The sequence below is a fragment of the Bos javanicus genome, chromosome 9 (genome assembly GCF_032452875.1).
Source record: "Bos javanicus breed banteng chromosome 9, ARS-OSU_banteng_1.0, whole genome shotgun sequence".
Taxonomy (NCBI): domain Eukaryota; kingdom Metazoa; phylum Chordata; class Mammalia; order Artiodactyla; family Bovidae; genus Bos; species Bos javanicus.
In genome coordinates this window covers 25,547,057-25,567,423 of record NC_083876.1, presented here as the reverse complement: position 1 = coordinate 25,567,423, position 20,367 = coordinate 25,547,057, and the positions used below count along the sequence as shown (strand labels likewise).

General features: G+C 43.5%; 1 protein-coding gene across 5 annotated transcripts in view; it reads left to right on the top strand.

Moving 5' to 3' along the window:
- The first annotated feature begins 735 nt into the window (after window positions 1-735).
- NCOA7 (nuclear receptor coactivator 7) overlaps window positions 736-20,367 on the top strand; it is a 161,889-nt gene continuing 142,257 nt past the window's right edge. For 2 of the 5 annotated variants that reach the window (XM_061427360.1, XM_061427355.1), the window contains exon 1: window positions 736-1,201. The gene's annotated coding sequence lies outside the window, so the exon portion shown is untranslated. Of the gene's footprint in view, window positions 1,202-1,330; window positions 1,533-1,739; window positions 1,920-20,367 lie in introns of those variants that run through there. The other 3 variants (XM_061427358.1, XM_061427363.1, XM_061427356.1) reach the window with 3 other exon arrangements.

The following is a 20,367-nucleotide window of genomic DNA, read 5'->3' as shown; positions in this document are numbered from 1 at the left end:
TATATACATATGTTAGTCAAGTTGTTCTGAATATGGGGCAAAATATCATGAATAATAATAGGTACTTTTGAAAATAAAATGGGGCTCTCGATCAAATCAGTCTCTGGATGTAACCGAGGCTTGTGGCCTGTGTTTCCTGACCCATACACAACACAGGTCCTACCCCACTGGATGTCTACGTACTTAGAAGAATTCATCTTATAAGTTTTATCACGATTTTACCACAGTTTGTACTGCTATGGAACGTGTCTTTGCCAGTTTTTACATTAATCTTAGATTTCAAAAACATCAAAGAAGTGTGAGAGCCTCTCAGTTTCTCTGGAGGTCCCAAACCTCTTCTGATTCAATGAAATCAGCTCTTTAAATTGCAGGAGCCTTATTTTCCCTTGGAAGTCGTTTACAAATAACATAATGCCTAAAGAAAAAAAAAAAAGAGGAAAATTTCCAATTCCTCACATTCAAAGCAAAAAGATGTAAACCCAAGGTCCAGTTTTATACATGCTCAGTGCAGAATTGGGTAATTATTCCATATTTTGCAAGACAGTATAACGTGACCAGTTGCAACTGAAATTCCAAAGCCATCTCTGAGAAATGCTTCGCTTGTCTTTCATGAGAGGCTGTTACAGCATAAGCAGCAACAACAAGCCAGCGGAGGCTGCTATCTCTTGGGCCTGTGTGTTTGGCCTCTGACACACCAGTGTTATCGCACCAGCTGCAGGCTCCACCATTAAGTCTTTTCCTTACGTAAGGGTCAATTTCACGGCCAAATCCTCCTAGTCATCTTGCAGTGCTGGTCATGGGACCTTAGAAGGAACAGCTCCCCAATGGGGATGGGAAGCTCACAGGCACTGGCCCGCAGCTGATGCCAAGCTTCCCAACCCAGGCTCCCTCGGGTCTCTGCCAAGAGTCAGCCTGGAGGGCTCAATTGCTCGGTCCCCACTGCTGCAATGACAGCAATTTGGCAGCACCCCGGATGCTGTGCGGAGGATGGGAGCGGGAGGGGGGAGGACATGGGGGCCCCACTGCGAAACACAACGCCGGAAAGGACAGAAGGATGAATTTACTGTGACCAGCGGTCCCCGAGCTACAAGGAACCTCAAGGTTTTTATGCTCGAGAGACACGAACTCGAGCTCTGCTCTCAAAGCCGTATTCACACTGAGTGTAGTGGCCAGCCGTAGGGGATTACCCGCCCGGGGTGAGGTAAGAAGACCTTCTTAGGTTCCGCCGCCCGCCGGCCAGCCGCGGGAAGCGCCACGAGCTCGCTCCCGGGAGGCGTCACAAAGGGCCGCGGCCTGCACAGGCCGCGCGCGCAGCTCTCCGGGGCGGAGCCGCCGGGCCGGGGCAGGGGCTGCGCCCGGGCCGCCGAGGCTGCCAGCAGTCGCGGGTGCCCCCAGCCTCCCAGCCCGGAGATCGCCGGGGCGGGGAGGATGCAGCAGCTGCAGCCCAAGCGACCGAGCCAAACCGCCGAGCTCCCCGGCCCCCGCCGCGGCAGAGGGGCGCCGAGCGTGGCGCGGACCGGGCGGAGCTAGAGGCGGGCGTCTGCACCGCGTCGTTCCACCCGCAGCTCCCCGCCTCCAGCCGAGCCCGGCAGCCTGTCGCGGCCGATGTACTGACTCGCGGGCGTACCCGCAGGGTTGGCTAGGCGCCGCGCGAAGGGGAGAGGCCTGAGGAGTCCCGGTGGCACTGGCCACCGCGTCCACTAGCACGGGACGCTGGTCCCGCGGGGCGCGCGCCTGGGCGCTCCTCCCTCCTGCCCCAGCTCCGCGTCACCGCGCGGTCCTCCCCCGACCCCTCCTCCCACCCACCCCGGAGGATGCGCTCCCCCGCGCCCAGCGGCAGAGGCCACCGCTCCCAGAAATGCGAGCTCCCGACGCCCTTCTCCGGGACCCGAGGAGCCGGCGCCCCCGCCCTGTAGTAGGTAGGTGGCGAGGCGGGGACCAGCCCTGGCCGCCACCCGCGGCTGATGCTGCCGCTGCGGAGGGGCGGGGGGCCGGGGCCGGGACCCGCGAAACTTGCCTCCCGCCGGAGCTCGGTGCGGCGCTCGGAGGTGTTCTAATGGCGCTGGGCGCAGCACCCCCCCGTTAACCTGACAGCCTCCTCTTGAGCTCGGGAGGCCGAGCGGTGGCGAAGGAGAGCGTGACCCTTCCCCGTCCAGCCCCTGGGCCCGGAGGGGCCCGCGCTGCTTGCAGGGGTGGGGAGGATGGATTGGTGTGAGGGTTAGTGGGGGATGGAGAGAGGGAGCACCGCCGAATTTTCAGCAACTCAGGTGGATAAATGTCACCGTATTTTTTCGGCCTGATGAACAGATGCCTTCCTGTTTTCTCCCAGTGTGCAGCCACGCAAAGAGTTATTCTAGCGGCAGGTAGAAGTCACTCAGGATTTTGATGTATTTCGGAGCTAGCTGATTGATACGTGAAATTGACGTCTCAGATTCTTATAGTCAGTCATTTAGGGCCAGTTGGAGAAGGCTCCTTTAGAAATCAGATATTCAGGAGCTAGATGAGGCTGGGGAATTCTCGTGCTGCCTACCTGGGAGCGAGCCTTCAGCTTTCATGAAGAGATGTGTTCGGGAGCATGGCAAGTTTGATACAGGTGTAGGGAGTTTAGAATCTGCTGGAAAGATGCTAGGAGTCGGCCAGCAGAGGCAGCCTTGGGCGCAGCCTAGCTTCCAGCTGGATGTTAATAAGGTTTGTACTTTTGAGAAACTAGCTATAAATTGTTTCTTCTCTGCCAAGTGTAAATTTCGTACATCAGAACGAACGATAACCTTTTGGCAAGATTATCTCTTCACAGGCTATCATTTTTAAATTTCGTATTAAGCAGTAAAGTTGAGAGTCTGGGAAAGTGGATCATTGTACGCTCCGATTTTATTAACGTATGAAGGTTGAGAGCTCCAGGAGGACAGAGACTTCCTCTTGTTCAGTGTCCTAATCCCCTGGTCTGATGCATAATAGGTGCTCATGGGTTATTTGTTGAAATGAGCTGTGCTTCAGGCTTCATCTAAAGACAGTTTAGGTTTAAAACATATTTGTTTACCCTATGGTGGTTGAAGCTTAACTGTATTTTTAAAATTACTTCTTTGCATAAATAGTCAAAATCAGTTATCTCAACATTTAAGTTGAATTTCGACACTGGGACTTCCCCGGTGGCTCAGATAGTAAAGCGTCTGCCTGCAACGTGGGAGACCTGGGTTCGATCCCTGGGTTGGGAATATCTCCTGGAGAAGGAAATGGCAACCCACTCCAGTATTCTTGCCTGGAAAATCCCATGGATGGAGGAACCTGGTAGGCTACGGTCCATGGGGTCGCAAAGAGTCGGACATGACTGAGCAACATTTACTTTTACTTTGACATTTTTAGTCCATGGGGTCGCAAAGAGTCGGACATGACTGAGCAACATTTACTTTTACTTTGACATTTTTAGGACCATATGTTTTCCTTCTTTAATGTGTTGTTAAATAAGGTAATTCTCCCCAAATGCTAATATAAGTTAATTTCATTTTTAAGCTTGCACATTTTTTCTAATGGGTAATCAGACCTATTTTAATTAAACTCTAAAACACAATTAAAAAGTGCAACTTGTGTAAAGTAAATTTCAGGTTACTCCAGGAATAACTGTGATTTGGTTAATAAGTGACATATTAACTTATTTTAGGGTTGAGTTGTTGTGGTTGACCTAATTATAATGTATTTATTACAGGTAAAGGTGAAAATAAAACATTTAGAAGAGTCTGTGATTCCTAAATGATTCAAAATACATGATATAGATACACATTTTCAACAGTATGGGTTTCCCTCAGTATATAAACATATCAGTTTTCAAGTTTGAGAACCAAAGTGGTTGTGAAATCGAGGGTTTGGAAGGTTTGTTTCCTTTCTCCTTTTTAATTTTATGTTATCTTGAAATCATCAAGGATAACTGCATTACATTTCATTTGCTTTATTTTTGCACTATGGTATTTCCAGTTTTGTTTTTGTTTTTCCATTATGTAAGTTTTATGAGTCAGTATTAACCTTTTTTCACTTTGTTTAACAAAATTATCTGGGAATGATCCAGTCACTTATTATCTTTCCTTTTTCTTCCTTTCCTTTTTTATCATTTTAATACTCTTCACCATCCTTATTACATATTACCCCCAAAACTTATTTCCACAAAAGTTATTACTATTGCTCCTCCAGCCTACTTGGGCTCTTGTTAGATGGTGAGGAAATAACACTTTTATGTAAAAGGTGGCGAGACTGGGCGAACCAACAGTAGGAGAGAGCTTATGAAAAATACGTTATGATTTATTTGAACAGAGCAAAAATTCTCTCATGACATAAAGATAGCTACATTTTATGCATGTTAAATTTGTAGTCAAGGATATTGAGCAGTTAATTTATATCATTCTTCTTTGCTCATTCTAAACTTCTTAAAAGAACCCTCCCCTGCAGTTACATTAAACTCTCTTTGTTGCAGATAGCTTGATTGTGCTGGCACTCCTGGCCTTGGAATCAGTTTCTAATGTCAGAATGAAAGAGGCATTTTTCTCTCTGAGACCTGCATCCCAGTGCACAGCGCCTCTGCAACTGAATGACTCACTACCTGGGTCCTGACCACTGAGTCCCCTAGCTCCTTGCCTCCACATGTACCACTGGAATTCAATCCTAAGACCTGGATTTATTCTATCTTATTTTTCTATATCTTTCCTAAGGTTTTATTACCAAAACCCCTGTCCCTTCCTTGCTAAATGTCGCTTGTGTGCGTGCATCCTAAGTAGCTTCAGTTGTGTCCACCTCTTTGCAACCCCATGGACTGTAGCCGTCCAGGCTCCTCTGTCCATGGGATTCTCCAGGCAAGAATACTGGAGTGGGTTGCTATGCCCTCCTTCAGATCTTCACAACCCATAGATGGAACCCACATCTCCTTTGCCACCTGCATTGGCAAATGGGTTCTTTACCAGTAGCGACTGCTGGGAAGCCCACTAAATGTCCTTACTGTCCTTTTTTTTAAATCCCAGTGCATAATTTTGTTATTGTTTACATCCGGTAACATCCACTCAATTCACCTATATTAGAACGAGCATTGTTATGGTTGCAGAAAAAGCAGAGAAAAGAAAATTTATATAATCTTGAGTTTCAAATGTGGGGAACTAGTGGATGAAGAATAATTGTTGTATACTAATCTCCCTTTAATGGTGGTATAGAGTGCTGGGGACTATGACTTGTCTGCTCATAAATTTGATCAGAAGCTTATATGAGAGAAATGTGTATATAGAGAGCTGGCTGAACAAAGGCTGTGATGTCCACCCATTCCCCTCCAGTCCTAGGTGTTAGGCCAGGTGTGTAGCCAGATGTTCAGAAACTGTGTACTTTGTTGACTTTGTTTTGCATTCTTTGCACCCCTCCCCCCAAATCGTGCTCACAAGGAAGCGCTCTATTAATAAAGACAGTCACAAGAAACCTACTGTTAAGTTACTTAAGAGATGGGGTTATTAAGATCATAGTTCATTTTACAGCTCCTATTTGAAGGCTCATGCAAGAAATTCCATTCAACTCTAAATGCCAAAGAAAAGCTTTATCTCCCATGAATAATTATTGAGTGTCCTTTTTTCTTTTCATCATGCAGAACTAGAATTAGATAATCGATTAAGTTTCCCTTTCTGCTTTGCAACTAGGAAACGCAGAGTCAAATTTGCAACTTAATTTTAATAACCCTGTAAAAACCTATGAGCTAATATTGATGATCTAACTCTCCCTTTGGTCTTGAGTTTCTGTTCTACCTTTTTTTCTTATTCTGATTTTTTTACCTAATAGAGTTTCCCGTTTTATTGAATTTGTTATTTTAAGCTGACTCACAACATCTTTTGTAGAACAAGTCAAAATATAAAACATAAAATCAATGAATGGAAACATTTGCAGAATTGATCTTTGGACACAGTATGTTTTGATTAATAAGTTTAATAGGTACCATTAACTATGCTTTGAACAAGTATCGCAAGTTTAGTATATTTGAGCTTTATGGCCAAATGGGAAACAAATGGGAAATAAAAACTTATTTAGTTTTGCAAAGCTAAGATCCACTTATTTTTTAACTATTAAATTTATGTCTGCTATTGGCTAATTTAAAATTGGTCAAACCATTCACTTTAAGTCAGTTATTTCTGGAGTACCTGCTTTATATGCTGTTATCAGGCTGAATAGGAGATTCATCCTATTTAATTAAAAAAAAAAAAGCTAATATAGGCTAAAGGGTTAGCCTATATTAGCTTAACACTCACCACACTGGACCTGACATCTGATCTCTTTCACATCAGTAATTTATTTGATTCATCTTTGTTTTTAGTAAACTATTGTATTTAGTTTGTATTTAGTAAAAAACTTTGTATTTAGTAAACTATGATTTACTAATCATAGAGATTCTTTGAGCTCTTATCTTAAAATTGAGAAGATTGAGGTCCCTGAGTTAATTGATCAGACTTTCTTCATTCGAGTATTTTGACAACTACATGTTAAGTTGGTTGAATGTAACCAGGGAAGTAGTTGTTTATTTACATCTGTATGGTGTCCACTTCAGTTTCATACATTTATCACCGCCGTCAACAGAAAGACTGGCCCTTCTCAAAGGACAATCATGGGTGCAGTCCAGGAGCCTTTGAGGTAAAAATAATCTGAATTCAGAAGTGCAACTTGAAACACTGAGAGGGGGTTTGGAGAGAAAAAATCAAATTTTTAAATAGAGGCATCTCATTATGATAAGCTCCATGTCTTTTTAAAAAACGTTTTATTTTTATAGTAGGCATTACCTTCGTGTGATTCAAAAGGTACAAATGGGTAAACAGTGGGAAGGATGCCCTCTCATCCTCTTTCTTGGTTACCCGCCTCCCTTGTCCACTGGCAACCAGTGTTATCAGTTAATTGAGAATCCTCCCGGAGACACTCTGTGCATACATTGATACAAGCGAACGTGAATATTCAGCCTGCTTGTTTTGTCTCCTAATCATTTCTCTGATTCCCTTCTCTCCATTCCCACTGCTCTTGTTTTGCTCCTGAGGTGCTTTGGACTGTTGCCTGCACTTCACTTTCGCCTACATTTCAGCCTTGTACACATCGCTTTTCATTCTACTAAAGGATCCCAGTCTGTACAGAAAGGAGTCCAGCATGACTCAGCCTGGTCTTGTGGCCCCTGAGGAATTCATCTCTTGTCCCCTGCCCCGCCTGTCATGCATTTGGCACACAGTTTTTCTTAACTTATCTCCCCATCCCCAATCAGGGATACTTAAAAAAAAATATCTGATGAAAGCTTGTGGTCTCACCAGACACTGAACACACTGCTTTGCCTCTGTGTCCTTGTTTACAGACCCCGAGTTCAGAATCTCTATTTTGGTAACACAGAACTGTCTGTCACTTCCTGCGCATACATTGCATATGATTTTTCTTCTCCAGGCCATTTCCTCTGCATGGAACCCTTGTCCTACTATTTTCATTAGCAGGCCACACTCAGTTCTGGTGTCATCTCTACGGACCATTCTTGGTACGGACCATTCTTGGTTGAGATTCCAGAAACTCATGGAGCCTTCTATATGTAGTGTAGCAAGTAGGCGTCCATACTGGGAACAGGCATTTCTCATCAATAGCACAACTGCCTTGCTAGTAGAAAAATAATTGTGATTTTGGATAACATGCTCTGATGGGTCCAAAAAAAAAAAATTGAAGGTTGAAGCTTTATTTAACTAGTCATCTCTCCTCTACTACTCATTGCCCAACGTTCAGTAAAATACATGTCCATATGATTTATTTTCTTTAGCATCCCTACCTTACTTTACTAATTTTCAAACTTTGTGTTAACACTCATTTAAAAAAAAACCTCCATATTTATTATGTCCCTGAGAGAGAGAGTGTGTGTGTGCATGTGTGTGCGTGTATGTGCGTGCATGTGTGTGTGTGCATGTGTGTGTGCGTGTGTGTGTGTATTACCTCTGCCTCTGTAGCTGGTACATAAAGGAGTGAAACTCTCCATGTATGGGGCTACCCTTAAAAAATTGAAAGTGTTAACCATCAGTCCTGATAGATGACATGAACCATCTAGAGACAGTAGCTCATCCTAAGAAGTGACTCCTAAGTATGCAAATGTGGTATTTTTCTTTCCAAGCCAGGTAATCAGAGAGCGTCCTAGGTGCTCAATTTTGTTGCAGAGTGCCTGGCATGAGGTAAATTGTTAACTGATTAACAGAGGGTTTAGTGGGTAAGAATTTAATAGCTTTGGTTCCCCACTGTTCCGGTAGAATCCTCTGACTAGTGGATGATTCTGTTCACCAACCACGCTAGCCATGTAGAAGATAGGAAAAATTTGTGAGACTGCTCTGTAGGTGTGAGATCCCTGAAGAGCTTTCATTTTCCTTCTGTAATTCTGACCTCACTAAGCAAACATCCCTGGTGGCTCAGATGGTAAAGAATCTGCCTGCAGTGCAGGGGACCCCAGTTCGATCCCTAGGTCAGGAATGATCCCCTGGAGAAGAGAATGGCATCCCACTCCAGTATTCTTGCCTGGAGAATTCCATAGACAGAGAAGCCTGGCGGGTACAGTCCATGGGGTTGCAAAGAATCAGACATGACTGAGCAACTTACACACACTTATCAGCAAACATCAGGTTTACTGAGTTGTGTTCCCAGATATGTTGATACGAGAAATTGAGTGTCTCGAGACCCTTAATGACTGTGCCAGCCTTCGGATAAGTACAGCCCCTGCTGTGTGGAATAAAGCACAGTTTTAGGCTGTTAGTGTGTTGGGAGAGCCTGCTCAGTCCTTATGGCCCCAGGTGTTTACAGCTGAGCCTTCAGCCCTGGGTCCCGGTGATTCCCCTGAGGTACTTGTCTATCTATAGGCTCCCACTGACACAGCTAGTTAGCAACCCTCTGGTATCTTTTAAAATAGTTTCAATTGAACACACTTTACTAAGCATTCTAGGAAGGAATCATTTGAGTCCATTTGGGCTGCTATAACAAAATTCCATAGACTGGATGGCGTATAAGCAGCAGAAATTTATTACTCAGTTCTGGAGGCTGGAAGTTGGGAGATCAGAGTGCCAACATGATCAGGTTCTAGTGAGAGCCCTCTTGGAGTTGTAGACTCAGGGCCTTCTTGTTTGTGTCCTCACATGGTGGAAGGGGATCCCTCATGACCTAGTCACCTCCTCAGTGCCTTCCCTCATACCATCACCTAGAGCATTAGGTTTTCAGTGTATGAATTTGGGGGTGGGGATGGGGGACATAAACCAACTACATAGTGGGAATAGAAAGCTCACAAAACAGGAACTACAAATGGCCAAAACATGAAAAAATATTCACCTTCATTGCATCAAAGAAATGCAGATTGTAATTAGATTGTAGAAGTCCGTAACAATGATGAGGTTGGGTCATTTCCCTTTCCACAGGTAAGAGGTTAGATGGGGGTATTATGCCTTTGATGGAGAGCAGTTCAGCTCATAGGCTCCCTTGGCCCCTGTGATTCTGTTCTGTTGCTGTTACTCGCTAAGTCGTGTCCGACTCTGCGACCCTATGGACCTTAGCCCACCAGGCTCCTCTGTTCATGGGATTTTCCAGGCAAGAATACTGGAATGGATTGCCATGATTCTGTTCTGAGTACATCCTTAAAAAAATCAGAGATGAAGCTTAGTTTCAATGATAAGCACATTGTCTCTGGGAGGCAAGTGGTATGGTAGATGGGTTAAGAGTAAGGATGCTGGAGCCAGTTTCCTGGCTTAAAGTTCTTTTTCACCGTTTATCAGGTAGGTGAACTTAGGCAAGTTAATTTCTCTTTGATTTTCTCATCTGTGAAATGAAGATAATAATAGCATCCACCTCTCACATTGTATTGAGAATTAGCTAATAAGTTAATATATATAAAGTACTTGAAATTCTGTCACAGAATAAGCAACTATATAAGTATTAGTTCATTAGCAAGGTTGATATTGTAAAAATTGGAGTTTTTTTAAGAGACAGTATACCAAACTGTCAGAGAAGGCAGTGGCACCCCATTCCAGTACTCTTGCCTGGAGAATCCCAGGGATGGGGGAGCCTGGTGGGCTGCCGTCTGTGGGGTCGCACAGAGTCCGACACGACTGAAGTGACTTAGCATAGCATACCAAACTGTATATACAAAAAGACCCTAATTTGCTTCATAAATGCAGTTGCATAGCAGAAAAGACGGAAGTGACAAAACATTCAGACTTTTGTCCCCAGTAATGGTATATAGCATTTCCATTTACACATTTTATTTGTGAAATATTTCACATTTATTTATCATAAGTATTATAATGATATTGCTAGAAATAATTGAAATTAATATATCATAGGACTTATATTCTTGAGTTTTCTTTATAAAATGCATATTCATTTTGACGTATTTTACTTTCTCTTCCTCTCTTCAAAGCTGCTAATATTTCACTTCCTCCACATGTTCACCCACATGCCATCTGCTTGATATTTTCTTGCATTTAGCTTGCTTGCTTGTTTTATGTATAGATCAGCCTCAAGGCTAGTTCTTCAAGAATAAGTAGACCTAGTGAAATGATTTATGAGATATTCATGGTGGTGGCTTTCTCATGGAAACTTAAGCCAGAGAATGCTTAGGCAGTGATGGCATTGTATCCTGGCATTATATCATCTCCACATTTTGGGCACCCAGCCTTATCTCCCTAGCCCCACCTGCATACATTCAGCAAGTTAGTAGGATCAGAAGGCTTCTCAGTAACCCTGACAACCATGTAATTCTTGCCTTCAGGCTTTTGACTGCCAGCTGTATCTGAATTTCCTCATACATTTCTTTCTTGAAAGCCAGTATTCTGTACCAGGTTGATACTTAATTCCATCAACACTTTCTAGGACATCTACTCTACCCCTAATTTCATTTTCTTTCTGCGCTTAATGATTTGTACTACAAATTAAATACAGATTTGCTTTATAGCTTATAGCTCACCCCAGTGACTTAGCAGTAAAGAACCTGCTTGCAATGCAGGAGACCTAGGTTTGATTCCTGGCTCTGGAAGATCCCCTGGAGAAGAGAATTGCTTCCCACTCCAGTATTCTTCGGAAAAGGCGATGGCACCCCACTCCAGTACTCTTGCCTGGAAAATCCCATGGACGGAGGAGCCTGGTAGGCTGCAGTCCATGGGGTCGCTAGAAGTCGGGCATGACTGAGCGACTTCACTTTCACTTTTCACTTTCAGGCATTGGAGAAGGAAATGGCAACCCACTCCAGTGTTCTTGCCTGGAGAATCCCAGGGACGGGGGAGTCTGGTGGGCTGCTGTCTATGGGGTCACACAGAGTCGGACACGACTGAAGTGACTTAGCAGCAGCAGCAGTCAGTATTCTTGCCTGGAGAATTCCATAGACAGAGGAGCCTGGTAGGCTACAGCCCATGGGGTCGCAAAGAGTCAGACATGACTGAGCGGTTAATACTTCCACATTTATCAGCTTACCGTAGAACTAAGCTATAAAGCAAAGTGAAAGTGCTAGAGGAACTTGGTGGGCTACTTTCCATGGGATCACAAAGAGTTGAACACGACTGAGCAACTAACACTTTCAGATTCTTTACTGTCTGAACCACAAGGAAAGCCCTGAGGGCTACAAGGAAACCCCTAAGCTGATAAGGGGTTGTGTTTTATAATACTCCATGCCCTTCAGGTTTCTAGCAAAATGTTGTCCACATGCACACAGATGGAACACAAGAAAACTGGTTTTTGTTGTGTTGATAACATTCTTAGACAATGACTTAATGAGTTTTCTGTTCCATCTTCATTTTGCCCATCTTTCTAGTTCTTGCTCATGTGTGTAAAATACCACACACTCCCTACCTTTTGAGAGCTTACGGTCTGACTGAAAATGTGGGCAAGAGGTGCCATTCATTAGAAAATGGTACAGGATAGCATAAGTGTGTGTAAGAAAGCTAGCAGCATGAGTTTGTTAGACTAAAATCGCTGAAGTACGGTAAGAGCGCCATAATACATGGTGATGCTACATTCTCCGAAGATTTCAAAGCTCCTTTTTTGTTAAGGATTTTCCTTGATAATTAGGTGAGTTCTTAGTCCACTACTCAATAAAGTGTACTTGAATTACCTCCTGGGTACAAATGTTAACTGTGTGAGCTTTCTCCTCTAATATTCAAAATAATATTTACCAATGCTCTCAACTGCATGTGCAGATTTCCTTTAAAGTATAAGAGAAAGTAGCAGAATAGGCATGATGGGGAAGTCATATTTTTGATGCAGTATCCTTTTGGAATAGTTATAGTATGTAAGATTTAAGACAAGTGAATTGGTTTCCTAGGGTTGCTCTGCTGCTGCTGCTGCTAAGTCACTTCAGTCATGTCCAACTCTGCTTGACCCCATAGATGGCAGCCCACCAGGCTCCCCCGTCCCTGGGATTCTCCAGGCAAGAACACTGGAGTGGGTCGCCGTTTCCTTCTCCAATGCCTGAAAGTGAAAAGAGAAAGTGAAGTTGCTCAGTCGTGTCCGACTCTTAGTGACCCATGGACTACAGCCTACTAGGCTCCTCCGTCCATGGGATTTTCCAGGCAAGAGTACTGGAGTGGGTTGCCATTACCTTCTCCAGGGCTGCTCTAACAAGTACCAAAAACTGGGTAGCCTAAAACAACAGGAATTCATTGTTTCACAATTCTGGAAGGTAGAACTCTAAAATCAGGGTGTTGTCAGGGCTGCGATCTCTCTGAAACCTGTAAAGGGATCCTTTCTTGCTGCTTCTGGCTTCTGGTGATTCGCTGGCTGCCTTTAGCATTCCTTGGCTTATCGCTGCCTAACTCTAACCTCTGCTCTGTTTTCATGTGGTGGTCTCCTTGTGTGTCTTGATCTTCATATGGCTATCTTCTTATACAGATGCCAGTCATTAGAGGCCCGGAGTACTCCGATAAGATCTCATCTCAACTGAAAGTATCTGCAATGACCTCTTTCCAAATAAGGTCATATCCTGGAATACAGTGGATACAACTTCACTGTATTTGGGGGGATTGTGGGGTGTGCAGTGATGCAGTTCAACCCCTAATGATAAATAATATCAAATTCCATGGACAGAGGAGCCTGAGGCGGGGGGAAGGCTGTAGTCCCTGGGGTCACAAAGAGTCAGACATGATACACTCACTTTTGGACTTCCCTGGTAGCTCAGGTGGTAAAGAATCTGCCTGCAGTGTGGGAGACCCTGGTTCGATCCCTGAGTTGGGAAGATCCCCTGGAGAAGAAAATGGCTACCCACTCCAGTGTTCTTGCCTGGAGAATCCCATGGACAGAGGAGCCTGGGGGGCTACAGTCCATGGGGTTGCAAAGAGTTGGACGTGACTGAGCGACTAACACACACAGATAGATGGATGTACCAAGACGTACATAAGTCTCGCTTGGTGTTAAGTGATGTCTTCTTATAGTTAAACTTGCATAGCCATGCACATGGGTTATGGGATAAATGAGAAATGGAAGGAAGGGATGCTTTCTTGGCTGTTTTTGTTAATTGACTGCTTTTGTCTCGGCTTTGGTATTCCTGACCTTGGTAGAATTATGCGTATGGATAGTAATACGTACTATGTGGCTTTGATCTTCTTGGTAAAAATCCACAAAGTAATTTGTGGATCAGGATACTTCTAAAGGTGTGTTGATTTTGTTTTTGTTGTGATACTATACTGCATGTGAAAGTGTTAGTCACTCAGTTGTGTCCTACTCTTTGTGACCCCACGGACTGTAGCCCATTAGGCTCCTCTGTCCGTGGGATTCTCCAGGCAAGAATACTGGAGTGGGTAGCCATTCCCTTCTCCAGGGGATCCTCCTGACCCAGGGACTGAACCCAGGTCTCCTGCATTGCACGCAGATTGTTTACCACCTGAGCCACCAAGGAAGCCGGATAACTACTACCTAACACCATCCAACGGAGAAGGCAATGGCACCCCACTCCAGTACTCTTGCCTGGAAAATCCCATGGACAGAGGAGCCTGGTAGGCTGCAGTCCATGGGGTCGCTAAGGATCGGACACGACTCAGCGACTTCACTTTCACTTTTCACTTTCATGCATTGGAGAAGGAAATGGCAACCCACTCCAGTGTTCCTCCCTGGAGAGTCCCAGGGACGGGGAAGCCTGGTGAGCTGCAGTCTATGGGGTCGCACAGAGTTGGACATGACTGAAGTGACTTAGCAGCAGCAACACCATCCAAAGCTTAGTGTCTTAGAACCACAAATGTTTATTTCACTTTAGTGAGTCCACAGGTTGGCAACCGTTGACTGGGTCCAGAAGGGCTGGGCTGGGCTCCAAAGCTGAGGCAGGAATTCAGGTCTGTTCCATAGGTCTTCATCCTGGGACCCGTGTGGAAGAAGGAAAAGCCACTACCCGGGACGTACTTTTCTGATAGAGAGCAGAAACTTGCAGGCCTCTTAGAGCCTTATGTTGAAATGGGTACACTGTTTGTCCTCAGTCTGTTGATTAAGCCAAGCCACATGGCCAACTGGCTTAGAGCAGCATGCTCTGTATGCTAGTGCAGAGCACCACTCAGTGGCATCGTGGAGGGTGAGCGTCTGTAATTCTGTTACAAGGAAGGAATACATACTCGAGGACAACAATCCAGTCTGGCCAAATGGCCGAAGAGCCCTTTTTCTTTGGAATTCTTCAAGAATTTTTATATCAAACAACTGAATAAACCTTTAAAGGAAAGCATACTTAAACTATAGACTTGGTTTCTTAACCAGATCTCTTGGAAAATTAGTATTGACTACTATATTCCCTGGTGGCTCAGAGGTTAAAGGGTCTGCCTGCACTGTGGGAGACCTGGGTTCAATCCCCAGGTCGGGAAGATACCCTGGAGAAGGAAAGGGCAACCCACTCCAGTATTCTTGCCTGGAGAATCCCATGGACGGAGGAGCCTGGTAGGCTACAGTCCATGGGGTCACAAAGAGTTGGACACGACTGAGCGGCTTCACTTCATTATATGCATAAATCTTTTCTTGAAGAAGAGGTCACAGTACCTCCCAATGGTGGTCTGACTTTGGGTTGGGCAGATTTCCTGCCCTGAAGACACTTTTCATCCTGCCTTCTTCCTGAAGGGACGTTTGTGTTTTTACCACATTTTGTACTATGCTAACCAAAGCAGTACAGGCTTCTCTCCATCTTTGTCCCATGTATCTGAGAGGAAGGTGGAATTTTGGTCTTCTTGAGCATGCTCTGAGAGAGCACTTTTTCATTAAGGATGCAGCTCTTTCTGGATTACACACATGACTGTCCATTGTGTAGCACTGTTGAACTACCACCATGAATGTTATTTTGGTCATGTCTCACTTTACACACCTCCCTGGGAACACTGGCCCCTGTGACCTGGCCCTTTTCTTTTGGTTGCTACTTCTCTGTGTGAAACAAATTTTATTTGGCACAGCTTTTTAATCATACCCCTTTTTTTCTGATTATTTTATTTATGTCAGTTTTATTTCCTTGTTAAAAATGTTAAAGTTTTCTTAGTGTATTGAGTCCTCTTTATATGCATAGGTTTCAGATATATAGTCCAGTGGTAGGCATAAAACAGGTTCTTTATAAATGCTTACTCATTGAAGAGATGGCTTGTCAGTATGTGACAAGGTACAATTTTGGAGTAAGTGTAAATTGTTTATTGCGACTTGTACATTTATGTTGTATGTTTCAGTTCAGTTCCGTCGCTCAGTCATGTCCAACTCTTTGTGACCCCATGAATCACAGCACGCCAGGCCTCCCTGTCCATCACCAACTCCCAGAGTTCACTCAGACTCAGGTCCATCGAGTCAGTGATGTCATCCAGCCATCTCATCCTCTGTCGTCCCCTTCTCCTCCTGCCCCCAATCCCTCCCAGCGTCAGAGTCTTTGCTTACTTGTATGTAAATATACTGAAAGCATATTAAAAAGTGATAAATCAATTATTTTTTATTTGGCATTTTCACATGTATGAGTGCATGCCAGTGTATTTTGAAGATGGTATTCTATTGCCAATACCGTCCACATGAAAACAAAGAGGCATGTGGCTTTCCTTAGTGGAATGGCAATTAACCTGGTAAAGTGAGCATTATGTCTCTTGATTGTCTCAAAAGACACTCAGATTTAATTCTTGAAAACTAGTGCTTACAGCCTATATGTTCTTTGTAAAGGCATTCCATTTATTACATCTTCCATCTGTCAAATTTTATTGGTTTTGTTTGCATCAGTTAATCCTGATTCAGATTCATCTAACACATAGCTCCCACCTGATAATATTAATAATAATAATAATAAGAAGAAATAGAAGTAGTAACCACTGCCCATGCTTATTCCTGTCCTAAAATTCAAGGAGTTGGGGCATGATGCAAGACCAGGACCCCTGCAGTAGTGATGGCGTTTGCTGTGAGCAAACGTAGTGATGCAGTGAATGATATTGGTGCTTACTCTTTGGGGAATAGGCAGGCCTACTCTTTGGGGAGTAGGCTTGAATTCTATACTAGTAGATAGAGACTCCAGAAGACTCTGGAATTTTTTTTTTTTCTTTTCTTTTTAAAAATTCCTTTTGGGCCAGGGCTAGAAAGATAACTACAAAAAAAAAAAAAAAAAAAAGCAAATAGGCCAGAGATCCTAGGATTTTAGTAGTGGGTCTGTCTAATATTAAAATGAATGCCAGAAGTAATTGAAGACAAATTTTTCTTCCTGTGTCATTTTTTAAAACATAATATTTATTTATTTATTTGGCTGTGTCAGGCCTTAGTTGGACATACAGAATCCTTTGTTGCAGAGCATGGACTCTCTAATCGTGGCACCCAGGCTGAGTTGACTCTCTAGTTGGGGCACGCAGGCTGAGTTGCTCTGCAGCGTGTGGGATCCCAGTTCTCTGACCAGGGGTGGAACCCACATCCTCTGCGTTGCAAGGCAGGTTCTTGACCACCAGGGAAGTCCCTCACCTATGTGTTTGTTGCTGCCGTTTGGAGCCTGCCACCTTGGGACTCACCTTAGAGATGATCTGAAGTGATCTTCCAGTGCTGGAGCAATAATAGGGGGCGTCCCTGGAAATCACCTCATGACATTGCAGGCATCAGATTTTTTTTTTTTTCAACTTTTGTGGGTTTTGGACACTCATATGCCTGGAGCAGACACCCAATAAATAGTGACTGATGGTGAGAAAGAGGAAGTTTTCTGGTTGAGACATGAAACCAGCAGAACAGACTCTGTTCTGTTTTCATTGTCTCCAATAACTTTTTACATGACTTTCTGTATATTTTGCCCATTTAATTTGTGTTTGTGTACAGATAGAAAACTGTTTAAGACTAAATAGTTATATCTTTTTAAGTATTAATGAGAAAATGCATGCAATATATTAAAGACCTCTGGTAGAAGTTTTATAAAATCATAACTTTTAGTTCTAAAAAGAATCATCAGTCTTAGTCCCTAGGGGAAGAAAAAAGGGACTTTTGTAACTTAAAATCCATAAGGAAATTTTTTTAAAAGATCAAAATTCCATTTTTAAATCCTGATGCTGTGTGCTTACTAATTTCAGTGGAGAAATAATTGGATTGGCAGGCAATTACTTTTCATAACAACAGAAACAAAGACTATGCCAACGGCTAAGGGATATATTTCCGGCGTAGTGAGTTATATCATTACTTCAGTCCTTAATATTTAAGAGGTGTTTCACTTAATTTAATGAAGTAAGGGAATGTGCATTCCAGTTAGCTTTTTAAAAGCAGTAAATGTTTATTAAGTGGGTGAACGTGTTTAGTGCAGTGCTGTATTAATGAATAGCAATGCCTAACTTGAATGTGGTTCAGAATCGATGTCCTAAAGGACGAAGGACAAGAACGCTGGTGTTCACCCTCTTCTTCTTTTTAATGGTGGGTAGAACCAACTGCCAGGAAGAACCAGGCAACTGATGTGAAAATTCTGTGTAGTGTTACAGCCTCGAGTTAGAGATCCATTATGAATGGTTCTGAGTTTAGTGTCAGACAAAGCTGATCATTCTGGCTCCAACTCTTATGGCTATTTGACCTTGAATAAACATTTTAACCTTTCTGAACTTCAGATTCTTTATCTAAAAAGGATTGAGAAAATGAACTCTCGTAGAGTCATTAAGATTAAACTGTGTGTATGATAGCATTGAACAAAAAAATCTGGTGCATATGGTTAATGTTTGGTAAATGTTTTGACTGTTGCTGCCTGCTCTCATCTCTACATTCTCCTAGGCTGCCTGGCTTGAGTTAATTCATGATCTAACATGTCTGTTTAGGGGCAAATTTGAATCTAACTCTGCAGGCGCTGATGAAGATAGGTGTAATTTTCATGAACACAGGAACATTTGGGCTTGTTGAAATCTCAGTTGGAGGGAATTTTCTGTTCCATGGGATGCTAGACTCGATAAACACCTCTTGGACATGTTTCATTTCTAGACCAACCCTTTCACAGATAAGGAAACTGGAAGCTAGAGAAATCGAGTAACTCGCTCAAGGCCCTATACCTTGGAAATGCTGGAGTCTGGATTCCAATGGGGTCTGTCCAGCTTCAAAGGTGCCTGCCTGATAAGTCGCTTTAGTCGTGTCTGACTCTTTGCTGACCTTATGGTCAGTAACCTGTCACACTCCTCTTTCATGAGATTTTCTAAGCAAGAATGCTAGAGTGGGTTGCCATGCCCTCCTCCAGGGGATCTTCCTGACCTAGAGATCCAACCTGCATCACGTAGGTCTCCTGCATCAACAGAGGGTTCTCTACCACTCGTGCCACCTGGGAAGTCCCTTTAAAGGTGCTGTGCTGCCTTAACATGAGTCAGAGGGCTTAGTCAGGTAAAGCACAGAGAACCTTGAAGACAGAACTACTCAGGTGTGTGAAGTTTGTAAAATCTCGGCTTTGAAGGAATTTTTGACATGAAAAATTTTTGATAAAAACGTAATTAAAAATATTAGTCTATCCATGTGTTGGCTTCTGCCATACATCAGCATGAATCAGCCATAGACATACATATGCCCCCTCCCTCTATGAAATTATTTCTGATCTCATTTCACCTATAGCTAAACTTGTGGTGGTATAAGCATCTGAGCATTTGTTGTGTCTTCTAATGAACTTCTGCTTGAGAATTTACTTTATGATTATAAATTATTCACTTATGACTTACCTGTTATAAGTTACTTGTCTTTTGGCATTATATTGATTTTTGAAACCTGGGAATATAGATATTGAACTACCTGTGATCAGTTGCTTTCCTTTAAGGCATTACATCACCTTCATAAATTTGTGTTAAATGGGTTATATTGTTTATCAACTTCATCTCAGCATTATAAAAAGGGCATGTTATAAAATAATTATATACAATTGACCATTGGAAACTGTGAGAGTAGGGGTGGTGACCCTCCAGGTAGTTTAAAAAAAATGTGTGTAACTTTCAGTGGGCCCTTTGTACATGCCATTCTTTCGTATTTTCAGATCATGTGATACTATAGTATATTTACTGAAAAAATCTGAATGTAGGTGGACTCACGAAGTTCAAACCCCTGTTGTTCAAAGGTCAGCTGTTTTTATTAGGTGAGGGGTGTTGAAGTTTGGTAGAATTGAAATGTACCAGTCCACAGCCACCCCCTAAAGTGGTCCAGCTTGTGCTGTCATCTCTGGAGATTAGGAAGCTGCTCTCTCTGGAGGCAGCTCTTTGCATCAAGCCCTTATGTTGAGCCAAGACATCTCTCTCTCAATACCCAGTGCCTGGTTCTAGGTAGACCCTTGAGGGTCTGTTGGTACAAGCCTAAATCCTCTACTAGATAAGATCCTTGAGATATTTGAAAGTAACTGTCCTTTCCTCTAGGGCTTCCCAGGTGGCTCAGTGGTAAAGAACCCACCTGCCAATGCAGGAGATGCAGGAGACTCTGGTTCAATCTCTGGGTCAGGAAGATCCCCTGAAGAGGAAATGGCAACCTGCTCCAATATTCTTGCCTGGAAAATTCCTTTCCTGACAACTTCTCTTTCATATCCTTTCCTCTCAACTCTTTCCATGCTAAACCCGACCAGCTCCTTTGACTAATATTCTTAAAATTTGGTGGCTCAGATGGTCAAGAATCTGCCTGCAATGAGGGAGACCTGGGTTCTATCCCTGGGTTGGGAAAATCCCCTGGAGAAGGGCATGGCAACCCACTCCAGTATTCTTGCCTAGAGAATCCCCATGGACAGAGGAGCCTGGTGGGCTACAGTCCATGGGGTCACAAAGAGTCAGACATAACTGAGCAAGTAAGCCCACAGCACAGCTTAAAGTTTAGTTTTAGGTTATTTAATCATTCTATTTGTTCCAGTTTCCTTCTATTTCTCCTGTATGAGGGGATCCAGAGCTAAATGCAATAGTCATGATATATTATAACCCTCAAAAAGGGTAGGACAGACCA